The sequence below is a fragment of the Lissotriton vulgaris genome, chromosome 2_1 (genome assembly GCF_964263255.1).
Source record: "Lissotriton vulgaris chromosome 2_1, aLisVul1.2, whole genome shotgun sequence".
Lineage (NCBI taxonomy): Eukaryota > Metazoa > Chordata > Amphibia > Caudata > Salamandridae > Lissotriton > Lissotriton vulgaris.
In genome coordinates this window covers 1,459,766,533-1,459,790,120 of record NC_141687.1, presented here as the reverse complement: position 1 = coordinate 1,459,790,120, position 23,588 = coordinate 1,459,766,533, and the positions used below count along the sequence as shown (strand labels likewise).

At 46.3% G+C, this 23,588-nt stretch overlaps 1 protein-coding gene across 1 annotated transcript in view; it reads left to right on the top strand.

Annotated features, from left to right (window-relative positions):
• Window positions 1–23,588, top strand: part of PKNOX2 (PBX/knotted 1 homeobox 2) — a 1,229,177-nt gene that overhangs the window by 1,076,859 nt on the left and 128,730 nt on the right. The gene's annotated exons all lie outside the window — the stretch shown is intronic.

Here is a 23,588-nt window from a genome sequence, read left to right as displayed (position 1 = left end):
TGGAATGGACTAGAGTCCTACAATGCAACGCCCTAACTGGCCATGGCTTCTTTGTAAGCTCGAGAGCTAAATGCAGGACCCCGGTCAGAATGTTGCATGCCAATTGCATATGTGCTGATAAAGACTCGCAAATCTTTTATAATAGTTTGAGCGTCAGCCGAGCGCTGAGGCCACATCCAAAGGAACCTTGAACACGAATCCACTGTGACCATTATTTATTTGTATTTACCATCCCTTTGTAAGGGACTGCAGTGGTCCAGGTAAATAAACACAAGCTAATGGTTTATCTGAAATTAACAGGGGTGTCTGCACAGGACGTGTCACAGTTGAGATTTTTATCTTTTGACATATATCACAGTCCAGAACGTAGTTTCTGGTCTGTTTCCTAATGCCTGGCAACCAGTATCTCTGTTTTAATAATGATACTGTGGCTGAAACACCTGCATGAGCAGAGGCGAGCCCTTCATGTGATGCAAGGATTAGTCCTAATCTATGTTCAATGTTTAGAATTACCCTATCCCCCACTCCAGGGATTCAAGCAAACAGAACATTATTTGGTATCGGTTATATATGAGTATTTGAGTGGAAACCCTTTAGGTAATGCTGCACCGCTGCCTTTGCTTTTAGCATTGACAGCCAGCATTATTTCACTGTCTATTTTCGTTTTTGAACGAGTGATTGTAGCTACGGAAGCCGATTGCACTTCCTCCTTTGCAGATACATCAGCCAATGAATTCCCTTCAACGCGAATGCCATCACCTTGATGACTCAGCGTGTATATCACGTGAGTGTTTTGTAGTCCGTCACGCAACTGAACTACTTGTTCCCAAAGCGTTTTATGCTTGATTGTACCACCTTTTGCATCTTTGAAACCACTTTGAATCCAATTCTGTAAATATTCCTTTTAAGATTGAACACAGTAAAAGGAATCACACACTATGAGTGTGGGGAATTCACGATCCGTATTTTCAAGTGCCATTATGAATGCTTGTAGTTCAGCTCGCTGAGCTGTATAATCTCCTAGGAATTACGTTTTTGTGACCATAGGTCTGAGTTTGCCATCTCGCATACAACCTTTAATGATCGTGCATGCAGCACTATAAGCTTGCTTACCAACCGCAGCGGGTTGTGCTGATCCGTCAGTATAAATTATACATTCATACTGGTCTAGAGGCAGAATTTCAGTCAGCATAGGACATTCTTGTTCCTATTGCAGGAATGCTTGTGTTTTCAAATAAGGATCAAAAAGGTATTTAACATCAGTTGCAGTAAGAGAATTAACCCATTGTATCCATCTTGGATGTAAAGATTTAGCATTTAGAATGCTCGCTTTTGTCACTGCCTCTAAGGCAGGTACAGGAGTTACAACTATAATGTGTTTCCCCTGTGCTAGGGCTCTTTCTTTTGCTACATCATTTTGAACTGCTGTCAGAATTTTTTCTGTTGAAGTGTATTTCATTTCTGCTTGTGTCCAAATGTGATTTGTATGCGATTGGTACTTTTCCACCTTTGTTAAAAGTTAAGTAGGTGAATCCGCATTGACCCGGAATGATTCGGATCACTAAGTTGCTTACGTTTACGCGTGTTTGTAAATGTTTGGTTGCTAACATGTCTGTTTGTAGTAAATGCAAAATTTCTGTGTGTTCTTTTGTCCAATTTATTGTTTTAAAATCGGGTTTCAATAATTCATAGAGCGTTTTTACCCTTTCTGCGTAGTTTAGAATGTAAGTTCTTAAAAAAATTCAGGAAACCTAGAATTGACTGTAGGGGGTCCATTAGGATGGCGGGCGGGCTTTGGCCGCCCGCCACCCTAACGGAGAAGTGGACCGCCCGCTAACAGTGCGGGGGTCCCGACATAGGCATTAGGATGCGCCCGCCATGCAGGCGGGCGCATCCTGTATGTTTACCATTGCAGCGGGCGGAGCAGAATTCTCCGCCCGCCGCAATGGTAAAAGTGCACGTTGTGCTTTTCAAAGGGCAACATGACCGGCACCGCGCGGTGCCTGCCATGTTGCACTTTGAAATGCGGGGGGGTACCATAGGTACCCCCCATGTGCACCCCCCCAAGCCACGGACTCCCAGGGGGCCGGCAACGGGCCCCCGCAGGGAGTCTCCGCATGCCATTCCGTAGCGGCATTGCCGCCACGGAAAGGCATTGTCCACAGCTCATTGTAATATGGCGGGCGGTGTCTAACAGACACCGCCGCCATGTTACTGGTTTTCCGCCCCGGCCGCAAGGCGACCGGGGCGGAAAACATGCGGGCGGTGTTTGTCACCGCTGCGGTCTATCCCACCATACTAATGTGGCGGGGGGGGGAATTGGGCTGATGATGTCGGGCGGATTTTCTCCGCCAGGCTGGCGGTAGCCACCGCCAGCCTGGCGGAGGAAATCCGCCCGACATTATAATGGACCCCTACGTTTTTTAGCATTTTTGGTGGTTGGAGCAGCGCACACTTTTCTAAAAAGTTGGCTGCCAAGCTTTTGCCTTCACTTGATAGTTCATATCCTATAAAACATGACATTGAAATGGGCAACTCTTGATTTTTTTAAATTGAATTTGTACCCTTCAGAGGCGAAGCCAAGTATAATGGTGTTCACCCTGTTCAAGTGCCTATCCAGGTCATTGTCTGTCAGATAGATATCATCGACATATGACAATGCCTCGTCATCATAGATTTGTAGTAACTCTGTTACCCTTGCTGAGAATGACCCATGACTATTCTTGAATCCTTGAGGGAGACAACAGAATTGACTTTGTGCCCCTATTATTGAGAATGCGGTCAAATACCTACTTTTAGGTGCAATGTTTTGACAAAAGAAATCATTTGAAATATCTAATGTGGTTTTATATTCTTTATGCACAATGTTATTCATTAATGCTATACTGTGTGCATTCTGCACTGCAAATGTTTTACAACAAGAGTTTAAGTGTTGGTAATCCAAAACTAGATGATATGTATTGTCTCGTTTGGAGACAGGAAACAAAGAATTGTTTATTGACGAGGTGCATGTTTCAATCACCCCTTGATATCCAAGTTGATCTAAAATCTCCCTAACCTGTTTTTTAGCTTCCTGCTTAATTGGGTACTGCCTTTGTGCAATTGGTTGATTTTTAATTGGATCTTATGATGAGGTGAATCCTCATCCCATCCTACATGATTTTTGTATAATGCTGGTGCTTGGGCGACTGCCCATTTCCTGGCATACAAATATTTTAATTGTATTGGAACATGGTTAGAGAAGGCTGGCATAATGATGTCTTCGCCATGTGGGCACTCCCTGACAAAGTCTGATGTCCAGTCTTATTCTGCAAGAAGTATGTCATAACCCTTTGAAAGTCGCTCCCAAAAGAGTGCTTTCACTTTTCTTGGTATGTCTTCCTCCATCCGGAGTGTTATTTCATATAACCTATGTGAAGAACTAACCCTGGTGTCTGCAGTTTCAACTTGAATGTCTTCATTCAAGTCCACTGTCTCCAGAAGTCCTTTCAGGTTCTGGCGCGCTATTGTTACTTCTGCTGCGCTGTCCAACATTGCATTCCCTTGGAATCAGCTTTCAGAAACAAGCTTAAAATCTTCCTCTTTGACACAGATCCAAGCGCTAAGTAACTGGCTCTCTTTCTTCCCCCCTTCGGTCTGGTAGCAATGCCTAGACACCTCTCTGGAGGTAGCTGTTTGCTCTACAAATAGCCTGAAATTAATTGAAGATTAAGCCTCCCCTGAGCAACTCAGTCCCCTGAATAGATTATTTTCATCACTGCCTTTAAACTTATAAAGGTACCCGATTCTCCAATTGCAGACTCACTGTGTTAGGAAAGGCACATGAGAACATGTAAGTTGGTACAATGTTAGAACCCCCCCTTAGTTGTAGCATTCATGTTTTGGATGGTTGACACTGATAGTCTTCTTATTTACATTCTCTGTCGGTGCCGGACAGACATGGATTAGCAGCAGGGTGAGCTTGTACCTAGAAGCGTCTTTTCGAGAATCCTGGGTACCACAATTTTTATTGCACTACCGTAAGCGAGGGAAACATCCAGGGCTTCTCTGTTGAAAGTGTGCCTACCTTTTCTAGAGGCTTCTTAGAGGCTTCTTATGGCAACCCAGTTGTACAGGTTGAGGATCTAATCCTAAGCATCAGTAGGTGACTTGCTTTAGAGCCCCACCCCCAAATTCACCATGAACTGTGAGTTACCTTTCCATAGGAGATGACACAAGTGCATTCAGGCGCGCAATGCCCAATAAGCTGAAAGGGCTTTTGTCTGTTGTAAGTCGGGCTTTGGAGTGCACAGGCATTTCTTAAACTGTCCTGGGTTGGGGCTGGGCAGGGCTAATGACTCAAACTCGGCCTCATCCAAAGTACTTCACAGATCCTCAAATGACCATTTAAACTTTCACGGATCTTTGTGTATTTTAATTGCTACTTCCCCTGCTGTCCCCATTCTTGCTATGGGCAGCTCCAGCCAGAGTGGGAACTAGGATTATATTTACAAGAACATATAAAGCCATGCACCATATTAATATGAAAAGTGCCCAGGCATTGGCCTGGTTTGCCTCTTTAGCCCTAAGAAGGAACTGGGCCCTCCACTTGGTATATAATCCCTCATTTAAAATGCTGCCAAAGTTTTACATTTTAAAAAGTATATTTCTTTAACTTGGAAGCATTTCACTTAAGTACACTAAAATGAATGTTTGTGTTGACTGACATTTATCAGAATTCGCAATTTCCAAATGTAAACTTTGAAACATTCATGCCTGAGATGAAAATGCTAATAGCAGGGCTACTGGAATGTGATTCAAGCATTTTTCAAATAATATTGAATTTGTTGCATTTGCCACAGTCTTTTGTCTTCTTCATAATCTGTAGATTTGTCAAAATAAATCGTTTTTAGCCCAAACAGATACAAATGTACTAAAAACATGGTGATACGTGTACCTGTGCTCTGGAAGGCCATTTGGAAAGGTTGAATGGTCATATTTCAGTTACTTCTGTTAATGCTGCATTTAGTTGTTAAATTGGCATTAACAAAGATAAAATATTTCAGATTAAAAATTACAAAATCATGACGTAATACTATCAAATTACGCTGCATAATTTGTGTTTTCTTGAAGCATAGTTTAGTCAACACTGCTGCATAATTTGGTCCTCCTCTTCCACATACTTCCGTGACTCTAGCTAGTATTGAACCAAGAGGCAAGTTATTTGGGATGTGATCCCGCTAAGATTTTTAGAACATACGAAGCAACATTGAAGTCTAGTAAAGCATTTAAAAGTTAAGTATTTGTAGAGGACACATTAAAATTGAGGATTTTTTAAGGAACTCTTAAAAAGGATGATAGAAGACTTTAAGGTAATTACCTAGAGTAAAACAGATTTAGTCTAGAAAATAAGCAGTGTTTGATTCCAGGTTTCAACTTGCACAATTTAGCCACTAGATGAATGAGAAGTGGCTTTGTGACTAATATAGGGACCTGGGTGGCAGAATCCACGAGAAGTCATGGGACAAATTTCCAAGAGGACTTTTTCCAGAGCCTGAGCTCAGTATCTGGGCCTCTCCTCCAATGACTCTCCCATCGCTAGAAAAGTAACTTTATCTATGTCCAAAAGGCTGACATTTTGTTGCAGGATCATCTTTGATAATTATAGTTCGAATTACACCTGAATCCCCACTCACCAACTGCCAAAGGAGAAATACTTTGAGTGACTAGGGATACATCATGCTGTATTCACACAGCTCACACTACACTTACACAGGTTCACAAGTCATCTTCAGCTCACAAGGGCTCACATTTTAATCTCACCATCCACTCACAATAACAAGCTTGAGTTCTCACACGGGCACACCACTCACCCTGTACTCACACCTCTCACCCTATATTTACACAGGCATTCCTTTCACTCTGCACTCACACGGCTCATCTTTCACTTACACCACTCACCGTCACTCAGCACTTCCAGACCACACCTTTAACACAGCACACATTAAACTACCAAACTCTTGTGAACATGCGCATAATTTACAAATGCAGTCACAAAATATCTGTCCTTCCTGTAGTACTATATGCTTAATCAGTTCCATCCATAAATACAGGTGCATTACAAAAGGGAAGAGTGTATTAAGACTGTGGGATGGTACAGGAAAGGAGATTGAGCTGGGACTGTGGGGGCTGGTGTGGGAGCTTGGATCAGTCTAAGGCTGTGGGGATCAGCCAAAAGGGAATGGTGAAAGCAGGCAAAAGTATCACGACAGGGAGCAGCACAACAGGGTAAGGATTAAGCACTGCATCTGTGATCTGATGTGGGAGTTGACTGGTACTTCAGGCTAAGGGTGTATTGCAGATGGGCAAATAATTTACAGATCAGTAGATACTTTTTGGCCTTGCACTGACCCCTACTGGCCTTCATAGCAGTCCCTGTGAAGAAAGGTGGGGGAGTCATCTGTGGCCAGAAATGCTGGTTTTGCTCCTTCTGAAGCCAGGGTGTAGACCAACATCTGGGCCCTGTTGAGCTGCTTAGGGCTCTGCAGGAGCTGCAGTCGAGGGAAGAGAGTGCTGAGGCTACAGCTGGTGTGTGTGAGATGTGAGGAGTCCATGGAGGAGCCAGTGAAATTGAGGAGAATGAAGTGAGGTTGTAAGTTGGTGTAGGAAGATGGACTGGCTTTAAGCTGTTGTGCCTCAGGACCTCTGGCTAAGGGCTACATTAAGCAGCACTTCTGGAGTGAAAGGAAGGTTGGGCAAATCAAACTTTTTTGTTTTAAATGTAACAAAGGCAAATGGGGAAGAAAACGCAAACCAGCTCAGATGCTGCTTCTTCACCACGCTGGATATAGAAACCATTTTGAATGGGAGACATCCTTTGTTGGGAAGCTCTATTAACCAATACTTCTACCAGTTATACTGCTGTTGTCTCTCATAGTAATATTCTTAGCCAATACTATCACATGCTATATTATTGCATTTTAATGGGTTGGCTGTGTTAGGTGAGGGAACATCCCTCATGAGTATGTAGAAATACAACACGCACTGCACTCTTCTCAGCCGCACCACACTAGTTCTGCCCAATCAAATGCTGTAATCTAGGTAAAGATGTGGGAGGAACCAAAGTCTCTCTGAAGGTTGAGTTTCATTGAGCTTTTTTTGCTGATCATTCAAGGTATGAAGTTAGTCAGACCTGACAAGTACATCTCATAAGCATTGAAACACATTCAATATGGTGCTTAAAAAACTCAGATCATAGCACTATACATTAACTTACGCACATTAACTCTTCATAAACAGCATTAGGAGTTATGTCATGTATTGTGTAGTACTGGTGACTATCCAAAACTTGTGAAGTGGTTTCAGAAAAAGTATGAGTTTTATTCAAAACATCTTTGTTTTAATTCTTTTCCTTCAATGCCTTTAGTGCCGCTTCCACCGTTCCTACCCTAACCCATTGTGACCTTGACTCGCATTGAAAACTAAGTATTATGTGGGTGACACTGACTATATAGACTTAGGTGGCGTACAGTGCATAGTTGGTATATATCCTTTCTGGTAGTGGGCATGTTTCCAATCCAGTTCACGGGGCATGGGACAAGCACGGGCAATCGGGCCTCAGTCATGGGGGCCAGAGTCTGTATTAATTTGACTTCACAAACTGGGCAACATGCAACTCCTTCAGCATTTGACTCTCAGTGGTAGCACGTTGAAGCAGTCATATGCTTTTCAAGGAGATATTGTAGTGGTATGGAAACTCAACTCACCCTGCAGAGCAATAGCTGTTTGTCCAACCCACAGTTTTACTTGAATAAGGAACGTACTTTAATAGACACGCTTAAAATAGTGTACTGCTGCAGGTACAATAACATCCATGTCCTTAGGTTACAGCACCTTGTGATACTGTTTTTACTGTCTTCCTCTTCTCTCTTTCTCATGTGTCCTTCCTCTTGTAAGGCTAGGCAGGTCCATGTTAGCTGATGTTGTGAGACATTCAATTTACAAAAGGGGGGTGGTGATGAACAGAGTGTCTGAATTGAGCAGACCACTCTTACCCAGTCCAAAGATCAGGGCTTGATCCATCACCGTTATTTATCTCACTGCCCCATCCCAGCTCAGAACCTGGCTATATGCAAATCAGTCTGTCCCTGGCCCAGTGCATCATGGGAACAGGGCAGACTAAACTACCATGCCAATTCTTTACCAGAAAGGAGACAAGCTACCGGGGACCGGTTTCTGGCATTTCAGCCTCTTCGGCCCGGCTTGCTTGAATCCTGATGGAGCAGTGAGAAAGGGACTCATGTCTGAGTATACCCTGCCACACCTATAGTGGCCAAAATCGATTTACAAAAGGGGGGTGGTGATGAACAGAGTGTCTGAATTGAGCAGACCACTCTTACCCAGTCCAAAGATCAGGGCTTGATCCATCACCGTTATTTATCTCACTGCCCCATCCCAGCTCAGAACCTGGCTATATGCAAATCAGTCTGTCCCTGGCCCAGTGCATCATGGGAACAGGGCAGACTAAACTACCATGCCAATTCTTTACCAGAAAGGAGACAAGCTACCGGGGACCGGTTTCTGGCATTTCAGCCTCTTCGGCCCGGCTTGCTTGAATCCTGATGGAGCAGTGAGAAAGGGACTCATGTCTGAGTATACCCTGCCACACCTATAGTGGCCAAAATCGATTTACAAAAGGGGGGTGGTGATGAACAGAGTGTCTGAATTGAGCAGACCACTCTTACCCAGTCCAAAGATCAGGGCTTGATCCATCACCGTTATTTATCTCACTGCCCCATCCCAGCTCAGAACCTGGCTATATGCAAATCAGTCTGTCCCTGGCCCAGTGCATCATGGGAACAGGGCAGACTAAACTACCATGCCAATTCTTTACCAGAAAGGAGACAAGCTACCGGGGACCGGTTTCTGGCATTTCAGCCTCTTCGGCCCGGCTTGCTTGAATCCTGATGGAGCAGTGAGAAAGGGACTCATGTCTGAGTATACCCTGCCACACCTATAGTGGCCAAAATCGATTTACAAAAGGGGGGTGGTGATGAACAGAGTGTCTGAATTGAGCAGACCACTCTTACCCAGTCCAAAGATCAGGGCTTGATCCATCACCGTTATTTATCTCACTGCCCCATCCCAGCTCAGAACCTGGCTATATGCAAATCAGTCTGTCCCTGGCCCAGTGCATCATGGGAACAGGGCAGACTAAACTACCATGCCAATTCTTTACCAGAAAGGAGACAAGCTACCGGGGACCGGTTTCTGGCATTTCAGCCTCTTCGGCCCGGCTTGCTTGAATCCTGATGGAGCAGTGAGAAAGGGACTCATGTCTGAGTATACCCTGCCACACCTATAGTGGCCAAAATCGATTTACAAAAGGGGGGTGGTGATGAACAGAGTGTCTGAATTGAGCAGACCACTCTTACCCAGTCCAAAGATCAGGGCTTGATCCATCACCGTTATTTATCTCACTGCCCCATCCCAGCTCAGAACCTGGCTATATGCAAATCAGTCTGTCCCTGGCCCAGTGCATCATGGGAACAGGGCAGACTAAACTACCATGCCAATTCTTTACCAGAAAGGAGACAAGCTACCGGGGACCGGTTTCTGGCATTTCAGCCTCTTCGGCCCGGCTTGCTTGAATCCTGATGGAGCAGTGAGAAAGGGACTCATGTCTGAGTATACCCTGCCACACCTATAGTGGCCAAAATCGATTTACAAAAGGGGGGTGGTGATGAACAGAGTGTCTGAATTGAGCAGACCACTCTTACCCAGTCCAAAGATCAGGGCTTGATCCATCACCGTTATTTATCTCACTGCCCCATCCCAGCTCAGAACCTGGCTATATGCAAATCAGTCTGTCCCTGGCCCAGTGCATCATGGGAACAGGGCAGACTAAACTACCATGCCAATTCTTTACCAGAAAGGAGACAAGCTACCGGGGACCGGTTTCTGGCATTTCAGCCTCTTCGGCCCGGCTTGCTTGAATCCTGATGGAGCAGTGAGAAAGGGACTCATGTCTGAGTATACCCTGCCACACCTATAGTGGCCAAAATCGATTTACAAAAGGGGGGTGGTGATGAACAGAGTGTCTGAATTGAGCAGACCACTCTTACCCAGTCCAAAGATCAGGGCTTGATCCATCACCGTTATTTATCTCACTGCCCCATCCCAGCTCAGAACCTGGCTATATGCAAATCAGTCTGTCCCTGGCCCAGTGCATCATGGGAACAGGGCAGACTAAACTACCATGCCAATTCTTTACCAGAAAGGAGACAAGCTACCGGGGACCGGTTTCTGGCATTTCAGCCTCTTCGGCCCGGCTTGCTTGAATCCTGATGGAGCAGTGAGAAAGGGACTCATGTCTGAGTATACCCTGCCACACCTATAGTGGCCAAAATCGATTTACAAAAGGGGGGTGGTGATGAACAGAGTGTCTGAATTGAGCAGACCACTCTTACCCAGTCCAAAGATCAGGGCTTGATCCATCACCGTTATTTATCTCACTGCCCCATCCCAGCTCAGAACCTGGCTATATGCAAATCAGTCTGTCCCTGGCCCAGTGCATCATGGGAACAGGGCAGACTAAACTACCATGCCAATTCTTTACCAGAAAGGAGACAAGCTACCGGGGACCGGTTTCTGGCATTTCAGCCTCTTCGGCCCGGCTTGCTTGAATCCTGATGGAGCAGTGAGAAAGGGACTCATGTCTGAGTATACCCTGCCACACCTATAGTGGCCAAAATCGATTTACAAAAGGGGGGTGGTGATGAACAGAGTGTCTGAATTGAGCAGACCACTCTTACCCAGTCCAAAGATCAGGGCTTGATCCATCACCGTTATTTATCTCACTGCCCCATCCCAGCTCAGAACCTGGCTATATGCAAATCAGTCTGTCCCTGGCCCAGTGCATCATGGGAACAGGGCAGACTAAACTACCATGCCAATTCTTTACCAGAAAGGAGACAAGCTACCGGGGACCGGTTTCTGGCATTTCAGCCTCTTCGGCCCGGCTTGCTTGAATCCTGATGGAGCAGTGAGAAAGGGACTCATGTCTGAGTATACCCTGCCACACCTATAGTGGCCAAAATCGATTTACAAAAGGGGGGTGGTGATGAACAGAGTGTCTGAATTGAGCAGACCACTCTTACCCAGTCCAAAGATCAGGGCTTGATCCATCACCGTTATTTATCTCACTGCCCCATCCCAGCTCAGAACCTGGCTATATGCAAATCAGTCTGTCCCTGGCCCAGTGCATCATGGGAACAGGGCAGACTAAACTACCATGCCAATTCTTTACCAGAAAGGAGACAAGCTACCGGGGACCGGTTTCTGGCATTTCAGCCTCTTCGGCCCGGCTTGCTTGAATCCTGATGGAGCAGTGAGAAAGGGACTCATGTCTGAGTATACCCTGCCACACCTATAGTGGCCAAAATCGATTTACAAAAGGGGGGTGGTGATGAACAGAGTGTCTGAATTGAGCAGACCACTCTTACCCAGTCCAAAGATCAGGGCTTGATCTATCACCGTTATTTATCTCACTGCCCCATCCCAGCTCAGAACCTGGCTATATGCAAATCAGTCTGTCCCTGGCCCAGTGCATCATGGGAACAGGGCAGACTAAACTACCATGCCAATTCTTTACCAGAAAGGAGACAAGCTACCGGGGACCGGTTTCTGGCATTTCAGCCTCTTCGGCCCGGCTTGCTTGAATCCTGATGGAGCAGTGAGAAAGGGACTCATGTCTGAGTATACCCTGCCACACCTATAGTGGCCAAAATCGATTTACAAAAGGGGGGTGGTGATGAACAGAGTGTCTGAATTGAGCAGACCACTCTTACCCAGTCCAAAGATCAGGGCTTGATCCATCACCGTTATTTATCTCACTGCCCCATCCCAGCTCAGAACCTGGCTATATGCAAATCAGTCTGTCCCTGGCCCAGTGCATCATGGGAACAGGGCAGACTAAACTACCATGCCAATTCTTTACCAGAAAGGAGACAAGCTACCGGGGACCGGTTTCTGGCATTTCAGCCTCTTCGGCCCGGCTTGCTTGAATCCTGATGGAGCAGTGAGAAAGGGACTCATGTCTGAGTATACCCTGCCACACCTATAGTGGCCAAAATCGATTTACAAAAGGGGGGTGGTGATGAACAGAGTGTCTGAATTGAGCAGACCACTCTTACCCAGTCCAAAGATCAGGGCTTGATCCATCACCGTTATTTATCTCACTGCCCCATCCCAGCTCAGAACCTGGCTATATGCAAATCAGTCTGTCCCTGGCCCAGTGCATCATGGGAACAGGGCAGACTAAACTACCATGCCAATTCTTTACCAGAAAGGAGACAAGCTACCGGGGACCGGTTTCTGGCATTTCAGCCTCTTCGGCCCGGCTTGCTTGAATCCTGATGGAGCAGTGAGAAAGGGACTCATGTCTGAGTATACCCTGCCACACCTATAGTGGCCAAAATCGATTTACAAAAGGGGGGTGGTGATGAACAGAGTGTCTGAATTGAGCAGACCACTCTTACCCAGTCCAAAGATCAGGGCTTGATCCATCACCGTTATTTATCTCACTGCCCCATCCCAGCTCAGAACCTGGCTATATGCAAATCAGTCTGTCCCTGGCCCAGTGCATCATGGGAACAGGGCAGACTAAACTACCATGCCAATTCTTTACCAGAAAGGAGACAAGCTACCGGGGACCGGTTTCTGGCATTTCAGCCTCTTCGGCCCGGCTTGCTTGAATCCTGATGGAGCAGTGAGAAAGGGACTCATGTCTGAGTATACCCTGCCACACCTATAGTGGCCAAAATCGATTTACAAAAGGGGGGTGGTGATGAACAGAGTGTCTGAATTGAGCAGACCACTCTTACCCAGTCCAAAGATCAGGGCTTGATCCATCACCGTTATTTATCTCACTGCCCCATCCCAGCTCAGAACCTGGCTATATGCAAATCAGTCTGTCCCTGGCCCAGTGCATCATGGGAACAGGGCAGACTAAACTACCATGCCAATTCTTTACCAGAAAGGAGACAAGCTACCGGGGACCGGTTTCTGGCATTTCAGCCTCTTCGGCCCGGCTTGCTTGAATCCTGATGGAGCAGTGAGAAAGGGACTCATGTCTGAGTATACCCTGCCACACCTATAGTGGCCAAAATCGATTTACAAAAGGGGGGTGGTGATGAACAGAGTGTCTGAATTGAGCAGACCACTCTTACCCAGTCCAAAGATCAGGGCTTGATCCATCACCGTTATTTATCTCACTGCCCCATCCCAGCTCAGAACCTGGCTATATGCAAATCAGTCTGTCCCTGGCCCAGTGCATCATGGGAACAGGGCAGACTAAACTACCATGCCAATTCTTTACCAGAAAGGAGACAAGCTACCGGGGACCGGTTTCTGGCATTTCAGCCTCTTCGGCCCGGCTTGCTTGAATCCTGATGGAGCAGTGAGAAAGGGACTCATGTCTGAGTATACCCTGCCACACCTATAGTGGCCAAAATCGATTTACAAAAGGGGGGTGGTGATGAACAGAGTGTCTGAATTGAGCAGACCACTCTTACCCAGTCCAAAGATCAGGGCTTGATCCATCACCGTTATTTATCTCACTGCCCCATCCCAGCTCAGAACCTGGCTATATGCAAATCAGTCTGTCCCTGGCCCAGTGCATCATGGGAACAGGGCAGACTAAACTACCATGCCAATTCTTTACCAGAAAGGAGACAAGCTACCGGGGACCGGTTTCTGGCATTTCAGCCTCTTCGGCCCGGCTTGCTTGAATCCTGATGGAGCAGTGAGAAAGGGACTCATGTCTGAGTATACCCTGCCACACCTATAGTGGCCAAAATCGATTTACAAAAGGGGGGTGGTGATGAACAGAGTGTCTGAATTGAGCAGACCACTCTTACCCAGTCCAAAGATCAGGGCTTGATCCATCACCGTTATTTATCTCACTGCCCCATCCCAGCTCAGAACCTGGCTATATGCAAATCAGTCTGTCCCTGGCCCAGTGCATCATGGGAACAGGGCAGACTAAACTACCATGCCAATTCTTTACCAGAAAGGAGACAAGCTACCGGGGACCGGTTTCTGGCATTTCAGCCTCTTCGGCCCGGCTTGCTTGAATCCTGATGGAGCAGTGAGAAAGGGACTCATGTCTGAGTATACCCTGCCACACCTATAGTGGCCAAAATCGATTTACAAAAGGGGGGTGGTGATGAACAGAGTGTCTGAATTGAGCAGACCACTCTTACCCAGTCCAAAGATCAGGGCTTGATCCATCACCGTTATTTATCTCACTGCCCCATCCCAGCTCAGAACCTGGCTATATGCAAATCAGTCTGTCCCTGGCCCAGTGCATCATGGGAACAGGGCAGACTAAACTACCATGCCAATTCTTTACCAGAAAGGAGACAAGCTACCGGGGACCGGTTTCTGGCATTTCAGCCTCTTCGGCCCGGCTTGCTTGAATCCTGATGGAGCAGTGAGAAAGGGACTCATGTCTGAGTATACCCTGCCACACCTATAGTGGCCAAAATCGATTTACAAAAGGGGGGTGGTGATGAACAGAGTGTCTGAATTGAGCAGACCACTCTTACCCAGTCCAAAGATCAGGGCTTGATCCATCACCGTTATTTATCTCACTGCCCCATCCCAGCTCAGAACCTGGCTATATGCAAATCAGTCTGTCCCTGGCCCAGTGCATCATGGGAACAGGGCAGACTAAACTACCATGCCAATTCTTTACCAGAAAGGAGACAAGCTACCGGGGACCGGTTTCTGGCATTTCAGCCTCTTCGGCCCGGCTTGCTTGAATCCTGATGGAGCAGTGAGAAAGGGACTCATGTCTGAGTATACCCTGCCACACCTATAGTGGCCAAAATCGATTTACAAAAGGGGGGTGGTGATGAACAGAGTGTCTGAATTGAGCAGACCACTCTTACCCAGTCCAAAGATCAGGGCTTGATCCATCACCGTTATTTATCTCACTGCCCCATCCCAGCTCAGAACCTGGCTATATGCAAATCAGTCTGTCCCTGGCCCAGTGCATCATGGGAACAGGGCAGACTAAACTACCATGCCAATTCTTTACCAGAAAGGAGACAAGCTACCGGGGACCGGTTTCTGGCATTTCAGCCTCTTCGGCCCGGCTTGCTTGAATCCTGATGAAGCAGTGAGAAAGGGACTCATGTCTGAGTATACCCTGCCACACCTATAGTGGCCAAAATCGATTTACAAAAGGGGGGTGGTGATGAACAGAGTGTCTGAATTGAGCAGACCACTCTTACCCAGTCCAAAGATCAGGGCTTGATCCATCACCGTTATTTATCTCACTGCCCCATCCCAGCTCAGAACCTGGCTATATGCAAATCAGTCTGTCCCTGGCCCAGTGCATCATGGGAACAGGGCAGACTAAACTACCATGCCAATTCTTTACCAGAAAGGAGACAAGCTACCGGGGACCGGTTTCTGGCATTTCAGCCTCTTCGGCCCGGCTTGCTTGAATCCTGATGGAGCAGTGAGAAAGGGACTCATGTCTGAGTATACCCTGCCACACCTATAGTGGCCAAAATCGATTTACAAAAGGGGGGTGGTGATGAACAGAGTGTCTGAATTGAGCAGACCACTCTTACCCAGTCCAAAGATCAGGGCTTGATCCATCACCGTTATTTATCTCACTGCCCCATCCCAGCTCAGAACCTGGCTATATGCAAATCAGTCTGTCCCTGGCCCAGTGCATCATGGGAACAGGGCAGACTAAACTACCATGCCAATTCTTTACCAGAAAGGAGACAAGCTACCGGGGACCGGTTTCTGGCATTTCAGCCTCTTCGGCCCGGCTTGCTTGAATCCTGATGGAGCAGTGAGAAAGGGACTCATGTCTGAGTATACCCTGCCACACCTATAGTGGCCAAAATCGATTTACAAAAGGGGGGTGGTGATGAACAGAGTGTCTGAATTGAGCAGACCACTCTTACCCAGTCCAAAGATCAGGGCTTGATCCATCACCGTTATTTATCTCACTGCCCCATCCCAGCTCAGAACCTGGCTATATGCAAATCAGTCTGTCCCTGGCCCAGTGCATCATGGGAACAGGGCAGACTAAACTACCATGCCAATTCTTTACCAGAAAGGAGACAAGCTACCGGGGACCGGTTTCTGGCATTTCAGCCTCTTCGGCCCGGCTTGCTTGAATCCTGATGGAGCAGTGAGAAAGGGACTCATGTCTGAGTATACCCTGCCACACCTATAGTGGCCAAAATCGATTTACAAAAGGGGGGTGGTGATGAACAGAGTGTCTGAATTGAGCAGACCACTCTTACCCAGTCCAAAGATCAGGGCTTGATCCATCACCGTTATTTATCTCACTGCCCCATCCCAGCTCAGAACCTGGCTATATGCAAATCAGTCTGTCCCTGGCCCAGTGCATCATGGGAACAGGGCAGACTAAACTACCATGCCAATTCTTTACCAGAAAGGAGACAAGCTACCGGGGACCGGTTTCTGGCATTTCAGCCTCTTCGGCCCGGCTTGCTTGAATCCTGATGGAGCAGTGAGAAAGGGACTCATGTCTGAGTATACCCTGCCACACCTATAGTGGCCAAAATCGATTTACAAAAGGGGGGTGGTGATGAACAGAGTGTCTGAATTGAGCAGACCACTCTTACCCAGTCCAAAGATCAGGGCTTGATCCATCACCGTTATTTATCTCACTGCCCCATCCCAGCTCAGAACCTGGCTATATGCAAATCAGTCTGTCCCTGGCCCAGTGCATCATGGGAACAGGGCAGACTAAACTACCATGCCAATTCTTTACCAGAAAGGAGACAAGCTACCGGGGACCGGTTTCTGGCATTTCAGCCTCTTCGGCCCGGCTTGCTTGAATCCTGATGGAGCAGTGAGAAAGGGACTCATGTCTGAGTATACCCTGCCACACCTATAGTGGCCAAAATCGATTTACAAAAGGGGGGTGGTGATGAACAGAGTGTCTGAATTGAGCAGACCACTCTTACCCAGTCCAAAGATCAGGGCTTGATCCATCACCGTTATTTATCTCACTGCCCCATCCCAGCTCAGAACCTGGCTATATGCAAATCAGTCTGTCCCTGGCCCAGTGCATCATGGGAACAGGGCAGACTAAACTACCATGCCAATTCTTTACCAGAAAAGGATGAGGCAGCTAGAACTGCAGCTGTGTGTCCTTCGGCAAATGCAGGTAATGGAAGTTAGTGAGGACTAATGGCAGGCATCAGACCTGCTTCTGGGTCACTGGGCAGCATAAGGGCCAACCCTTACAAGTGTGTCACAGCAGCACACTAACAGCCACAGGATGCACTTTGTACATAATGCTGCGGTGACAGTCATGTGCACAAGTCTTGGCTATGATGATGACTTTCACCATGAACATAGTTTGTTACTTTTGTGGTGACGTCAGCCACAGTAACAGCTTTGGGTTTCATTGGCTACATTCACTATAGGCACAGCTTTTGATTTAAGCAGCAAGGTCAGCCATGGTTGTTCCTATTGCAAGATTGCGTGCCTTCCTGTGATTCCCTCTTGAAACTATACTTCTGCAGAGACTGCACCCACCCTCTTCGAATTTGCGGATCGCTTTCTGCAGCCTTCTTTCTCCTGGAAGATCTTCCACACTAGAGTCTATTAGTTTAGTTTCTTGGACTACCTATACTGGCACACCTCCTGTGGCTTGACTAGCTCTTTCACTCTCTCAGCAGGAAGGCTAGCTTCCAGGTTCTTCAGGCCAGTGGTATAGCTCTTCCAGCAAGTAAAGACTCCAGTTAATGCACCCTCTCCTCTGGATAGCTGGGTTTCACACAGACACCAGGTCTGGTTGTTGTATAGCAGACCTCAAAGTATGCTGCAGAATACGCCCTTTAAACTGGAACCACAAAGCAGTAAGTAGCTCCATTTTTATGTAATCAAAGCAGGTAAGGAATGTGAATTCTATGCAGCATATTTACTAGGGCTTATCGCCACTAGAGCCTCACTTTTATGATATTCTGGTGGCGATAGACCCTTTGCCTTGTTTACACTTCACTTGGATAACTTTATTTCGGTCAAAGACCATAAAAGTGCAATAAAATATATACAGGCACAGAAATAAAACATAAATACATTGAAATTGAAAAGTTATTAAACTTTAGTTATCAAAGATATGAAAAAAAGTGAGAAGAAGTAGTCCGTTATTTCTTATTAATAAAAACAGTTCTTCTCCGCCACATGCCAAGTAGAAATCGGGAGACAGCAAAAACAATGGGCAATGGGAGGGGCGGTATCGTAAGTTAAAACTCTGCAGGCTTGTACACAATGTCTGAAACCCAGGTCTTGCATAGTAGGATAATCCAGCATTTCCGAATTTCACTATATGCCGGACAAAAAAAGAAGATATGTACAATGTCTTCCCTACAGTATTTACAAGCAGGGCAGTTGGCCTCCATCGTTTTAGCCCATCTGGATGTCAAAGCCCCAATCGGTATAGAGATGTGCCTCAGTTGGATATATAGTTTTCTTGCTAGTGGAGGCTGCACTAGGTCCAGAAACACCTCCGTCCTGGATTCGGCTTTCATCATTAGTAACTCAGTAGACCGTCTGCCCAGGGAAGTTGAACAGTGTAGCATTTTGAGATTATGCTATTTTACAGCCACCACTAATACAGTCCTTTGCATCCTCATGCAGCTGTCCTCCGGTGTATCCCAAAGTTGGGGTAGGCCAATTTGGTAGAGGAGAGCCTTTACATGTACCAGCCAGGGTATGTTCTTGTTCTTTAACTGCCCCCAAATGGTATTGAATTCTGCTCTAAAGGATACAAGCTCCGGCACAGACCAGAGCCTTCTCCAGTAGAGCAGAGGACGTGCAGCCACCAAATCATTAATGGGTTCCAGGCCCAAATCCAAGCGTAGCGGTACGAGGGGCGTACTTTGTGGAAGAGCAAACAGATGTCGCATGAAGGCCTGCTCGACTTTCAGTAGATTGCATGCATTCGTGTGTCCCCAGAGTTCTGCAGCGAACAAAGCTGCAGACCTGACCTGTGTTTTGTATATCTCAAGGGCAGGGGTGACAGGTTTAAAAGTTGAGGCTCTGTGGAGTCTGCCTATGCCTCCCATAATCTGTGCAAGTCTCAGGGAAGATTTAGAGACCTTGTGGTCCCATGTAAAGTGTTCAGTCAAAGTCACCCCCAAGTATATAAAGGTCTTGACTCGCTCTAGTGGATTTCCATTCAATGTGGGATTTGGGCGGGTGTGCTTCGGGGTTCGAAGATCATGAACTTGGTTTTCTCCAAGTTGACCTCCAATTCCCGCAAGGCACAAAAGGAGACAAACCCGCCCAGGACCCGCTGGATGCCCGATGATGTCCGCGACAACAACAAAGCGTCGTCCGCGAACATCAGAGCGGGCACCCTACCAGTAGCCAGGCGTGGAGCATCGTTGTCCCTGACACAATTAAGTTTATCTATCAGGCCATTAACATATAAGCTGAAAAGAGTGGGGGCCAGTACGCAACCCTGGCGTACGCCCGGGGTGACAGGGAAGCGGGCTGATAATTCCCCGTTTTTCCCACACCTCACCTGAGCGTAGTTCCCGGTGTGAAGTCTGATTAGGGCATCTAATAAATAGGGAGGGAGACCAAGTTCCTCCAGCACCATCCAGAGCCTCTCCCTAGGAACCAGATCGAATGCGGCCCACAGGTCCAAGAAGACAAGGTAGAGGCTGCCACCCTCTACTCTTGCAGTTTTTCAGTATAGGACCTGGAGCCGAAAGATCTGGTCCAGAGTCGAGACCCCTGATCTAAATCCAGCTTGGAGGGTAGTCAAAGTTTTGTTCTCCTCCATCCAGCCCAGTAATCTCTCCAGTAGGATTCGGCCCATCAGTTTCTGAGTGGTGTCAAGTAAACTAATTGGTCTGTAGTTAGATGGGACAAGCGGGCAGCCCTTTTTAAAGATCGGAACAATCTTGTTTACGTCGGTGCACTTCGATATTGGTGCAGAGGGAATGGGTCCACATTGACCAATACATCGTTGTCCGTCTAGTGCACGTCGGTTTTGAAACCTTTCAGGCTGAGGACGACATGAGATAGATGAAACTGAGTTCTGCAGCACACATAGAAAGAGAAAATCGCCATTAGTGATTGTTCATATGCAGGAATGTGGCAGTTCCTGCACATAAACAATCATTAGAAAATGACGACTTGCAACTTCTACCTGTGCTGCATTCTGCAGCACACATAGAAGTTACAAATCACCATTATTGAGTGTATTTGTGCAGGAAGGAACACCTACCTGCACATGAACAATCTTACCCTGCAACTCATGCAACGTTGCACTATGGTGCAAGGGTTCCTGCGTTGCTGCTAGGCAGCTAAATTTAATGCAAGCACCAGAGGAAATGCAGGGGTTTGCCATGATGTTGTAAATATGGTGTATCCCTGCATTTCCAGAATGTCAGAGCGCAGCATTACGAATTGTAACATAACACCGCACTCCACCATTTTGTTGTACATATTACCCCCTTTCTGCAATCTCAAAGGTTTGCAGTGGTTCTTCTGTCTAGTGTTCTCTCTAGGATATTCTCCAGTCAGAGCCTTTGTGTGGAGAGATGATCTTTACAGCAGGGTAGTCTTCAGCCTGAAGTACTCACAATAGGGCCCAAAGAGGCATGACGTTTCTGCAACTGGCTTTCACCAGCCACATTGAACAGTAATCAGGCTGTAGACAAAAGGCTGCCTTCACCTGAAAGATCTCTCTCCCCTGAACAAAAAAGATGAGCGTCCCACCCTGAACATCTACTAAATGGCAGTACCACAGGAAAACTAATCAGCAGTTCCACTTAGCAGGAACTGCTTAAGTGAAATTTAAAGGAGCTGTGTCGCCTCCCTCCATTTTCAAATTTGAAAGCAATACTCTTTCACTGTCCGTGCAAACAATCTCACCTACATTTTGTGCACAGGAGCAGGTTAGGGACTCCCAAAATGGGACCTGCAGGCTTCCATTACTCTGGCTCTCAAATGCACATACTGCATGTACTACACAAGCCACGAACCCACACGCTCCACTTGTATGTTAGTACTAGGATTTAGGTTACACATTGACTCAGAGGTTTACACAAGTGTCAGGGCCGGACTGACCGTAGCGGGCCCCAGGATATTCTTCAGTGGGCCGCCAGGGTGGGGGCCAGTTTTGGGCCTCTGGGGGCCCGTTTTTGGTACCGGGATCAGCAATATCGGCCCCCTGTAACACAATCGGTCGAAGCCAGCCCTAGCAAAGAGCTTAGCCGCACCTCCCTCATTCACCAGGGGGGTGGGGAGGGGGCGGCAGAGCAGTTTGCCAGGGTGAGTTTCAGAACCTAGTCTGGCACTGGCAAGTGGGGCTGGCTACATAAATAGGTCTGATTACGACTGTGAATTCACAAAGATGGGATGCTGCCACCACCGCTGTACATGCTAAACCCATGACAGAGGTGGTAGTCCACTGTCAGAAAAATTAGAGCACGATTGGTGCACCCTATAAGGTCACAGGACAGTTCCAGGACTTAATTTGTGTGAGGGATAGGGGTAGGCCTATGTACATGTTACATTAGCGTGAACCTAGAGCTGAAATCAAAAACTGGGATATAAGTGAGTCACAGTCAAGCTCTCAGAACTTGACAACATGACTTTACACCCTGCAGGGAACATTCTCAGTCGTCCAACAGCATGTTCAGCCAATGTTTACCCTAAATTAATATGGCTTATCTTACGGTCTTTTCACTACATATATATTTACTTGACTCCTATAAATATGATAATTTGTGGATACTAAACAAGTACATATTTGTGTCTAAATGTGTAAACATTGATAACAATATATATTTTTTCCGATCCATGCCCATCTCTACACAGTGAACACATGCAGGAATAGCTGCTCCTCACTCTCTAAATGGTGATTAGCTTGGATGTTTTGGTTTCTTTTTTTCACAAGAAAGATGATTTGGTAGCAAGGAAAGCTGAGTGGAGCCAGTAAATGTAACACTCCCTGTGACCTAGTAGCTGCCTTTCTAAAGGGAGATCTGCCTATTTCCTGGAGAGCTTAGCTACAAAGCTGTAGAGCTGAGAGTAGCCACAAACCCTTAACACGAGGCAGAAGATTTGAACGGAGTGAGCTGGTTAGGGGCTTTCAGGCTTGATGAGAGGCCTCAACGTTACAAACAACAGCTCTGCTAGAAGATTTCAGAGGGAAAGGGGTCTACCAGCTATAATACCTGATGTGGTAGTACCTTAGAACAACCTGATTCCTTGGCAGTACAGCTGGAGGCCTCCTCAGCATTGTCCCTTGCTGTTTGGACGGCAAACATGAATTTCATCTCAGTCAACAAATTCCCTATTCTTGCATCCATTCTTCCTGCTCCACCATAATTGCAGAAGCACAATAGTTTACCAGATAACAAAACAGAAAACACCTACAGTCACTTTAATCTTGTCAATACTTCATCAACGTTGCAAATGCCTGTCGGCCAGCATAATGGCCTGCAGACCCATATCAAGGATTAGCTTTGCAGCCATTCCAATAAGAACAGTCTACAACTCATTAAATATAGCTATTTTCCAAAATGAACATAAAATCCTCCATAAATCAAACAGGCTTTGAGCAACAAGATCCTTCAAACAGCTGGCGAATAGCAGACTTTTTTTATTACAAAAAGATAGAAAAATTGAAAGATCTGCCTCAAAACATATAGCTACATTAAAAAAAAAAGAAACTGCTTTAAGATTACCAAAACAGATTCTAGTATAACAGAGGCACAGAAGCAGCAGTGATATCCATATGAGATGATTTTCAAACAACAGTGGATTGAAAGTGGAGAACGGACATGCCTATTATTTGAACTCTCCCCTGCCTGTGATACTGTTCCCCATCTCAAGCTTCTACAGAGACTTGACATCATCAGAGTGCAGGGCGCATAACTGAAGCCGATTGTATCTTTACTGTTAGACAGATCATCATTTCACTTCGCCCTTCATGTCAGCTCTATTAATTCACAACTAATGTACCAAACATCCTTACCCCGTTTAACATTTTACCTTAGCTCTATATTGCACCCAATCTGCTCCTTTAATTTCAAGTCGAACTGTTAAGCAGATAATAAATAAATAAATCATACTTAATCATGTAAACTCATCTGACTTAGACTCATACTCAGTTAGACAATACCTAAAAGTCAAATAATGGATGATATCTAACTACAGCAAAAACATACGTCACAAATCAAAATATCCATATGCAGTAAATGGATCAAACAACACCCATCAACAATATGGCCTCAGCAAGTAGTAGGCGCACCACCAAACAACTGAGCCTAAATTAGGAATCTGGGGATAAATACAAACTTCAGTCTGTCACTCATAAAAAGATTGTGTTTGTCTAATACGTTTAAACTGAAGTTTGGCACTTCTCCCCTCATTTTGGCTGTAAAGATATCTCTGCCAACATTGCTTTAAATGCTTGTCCCACCTCACTGTCTGAAGAGTTACCCCCCCCCCCAAGTCGGGTCTAGTTGCACCCCTGAGCGTATGCATGAATGTCTGCATCCGTGATCCCTTGCATGTGT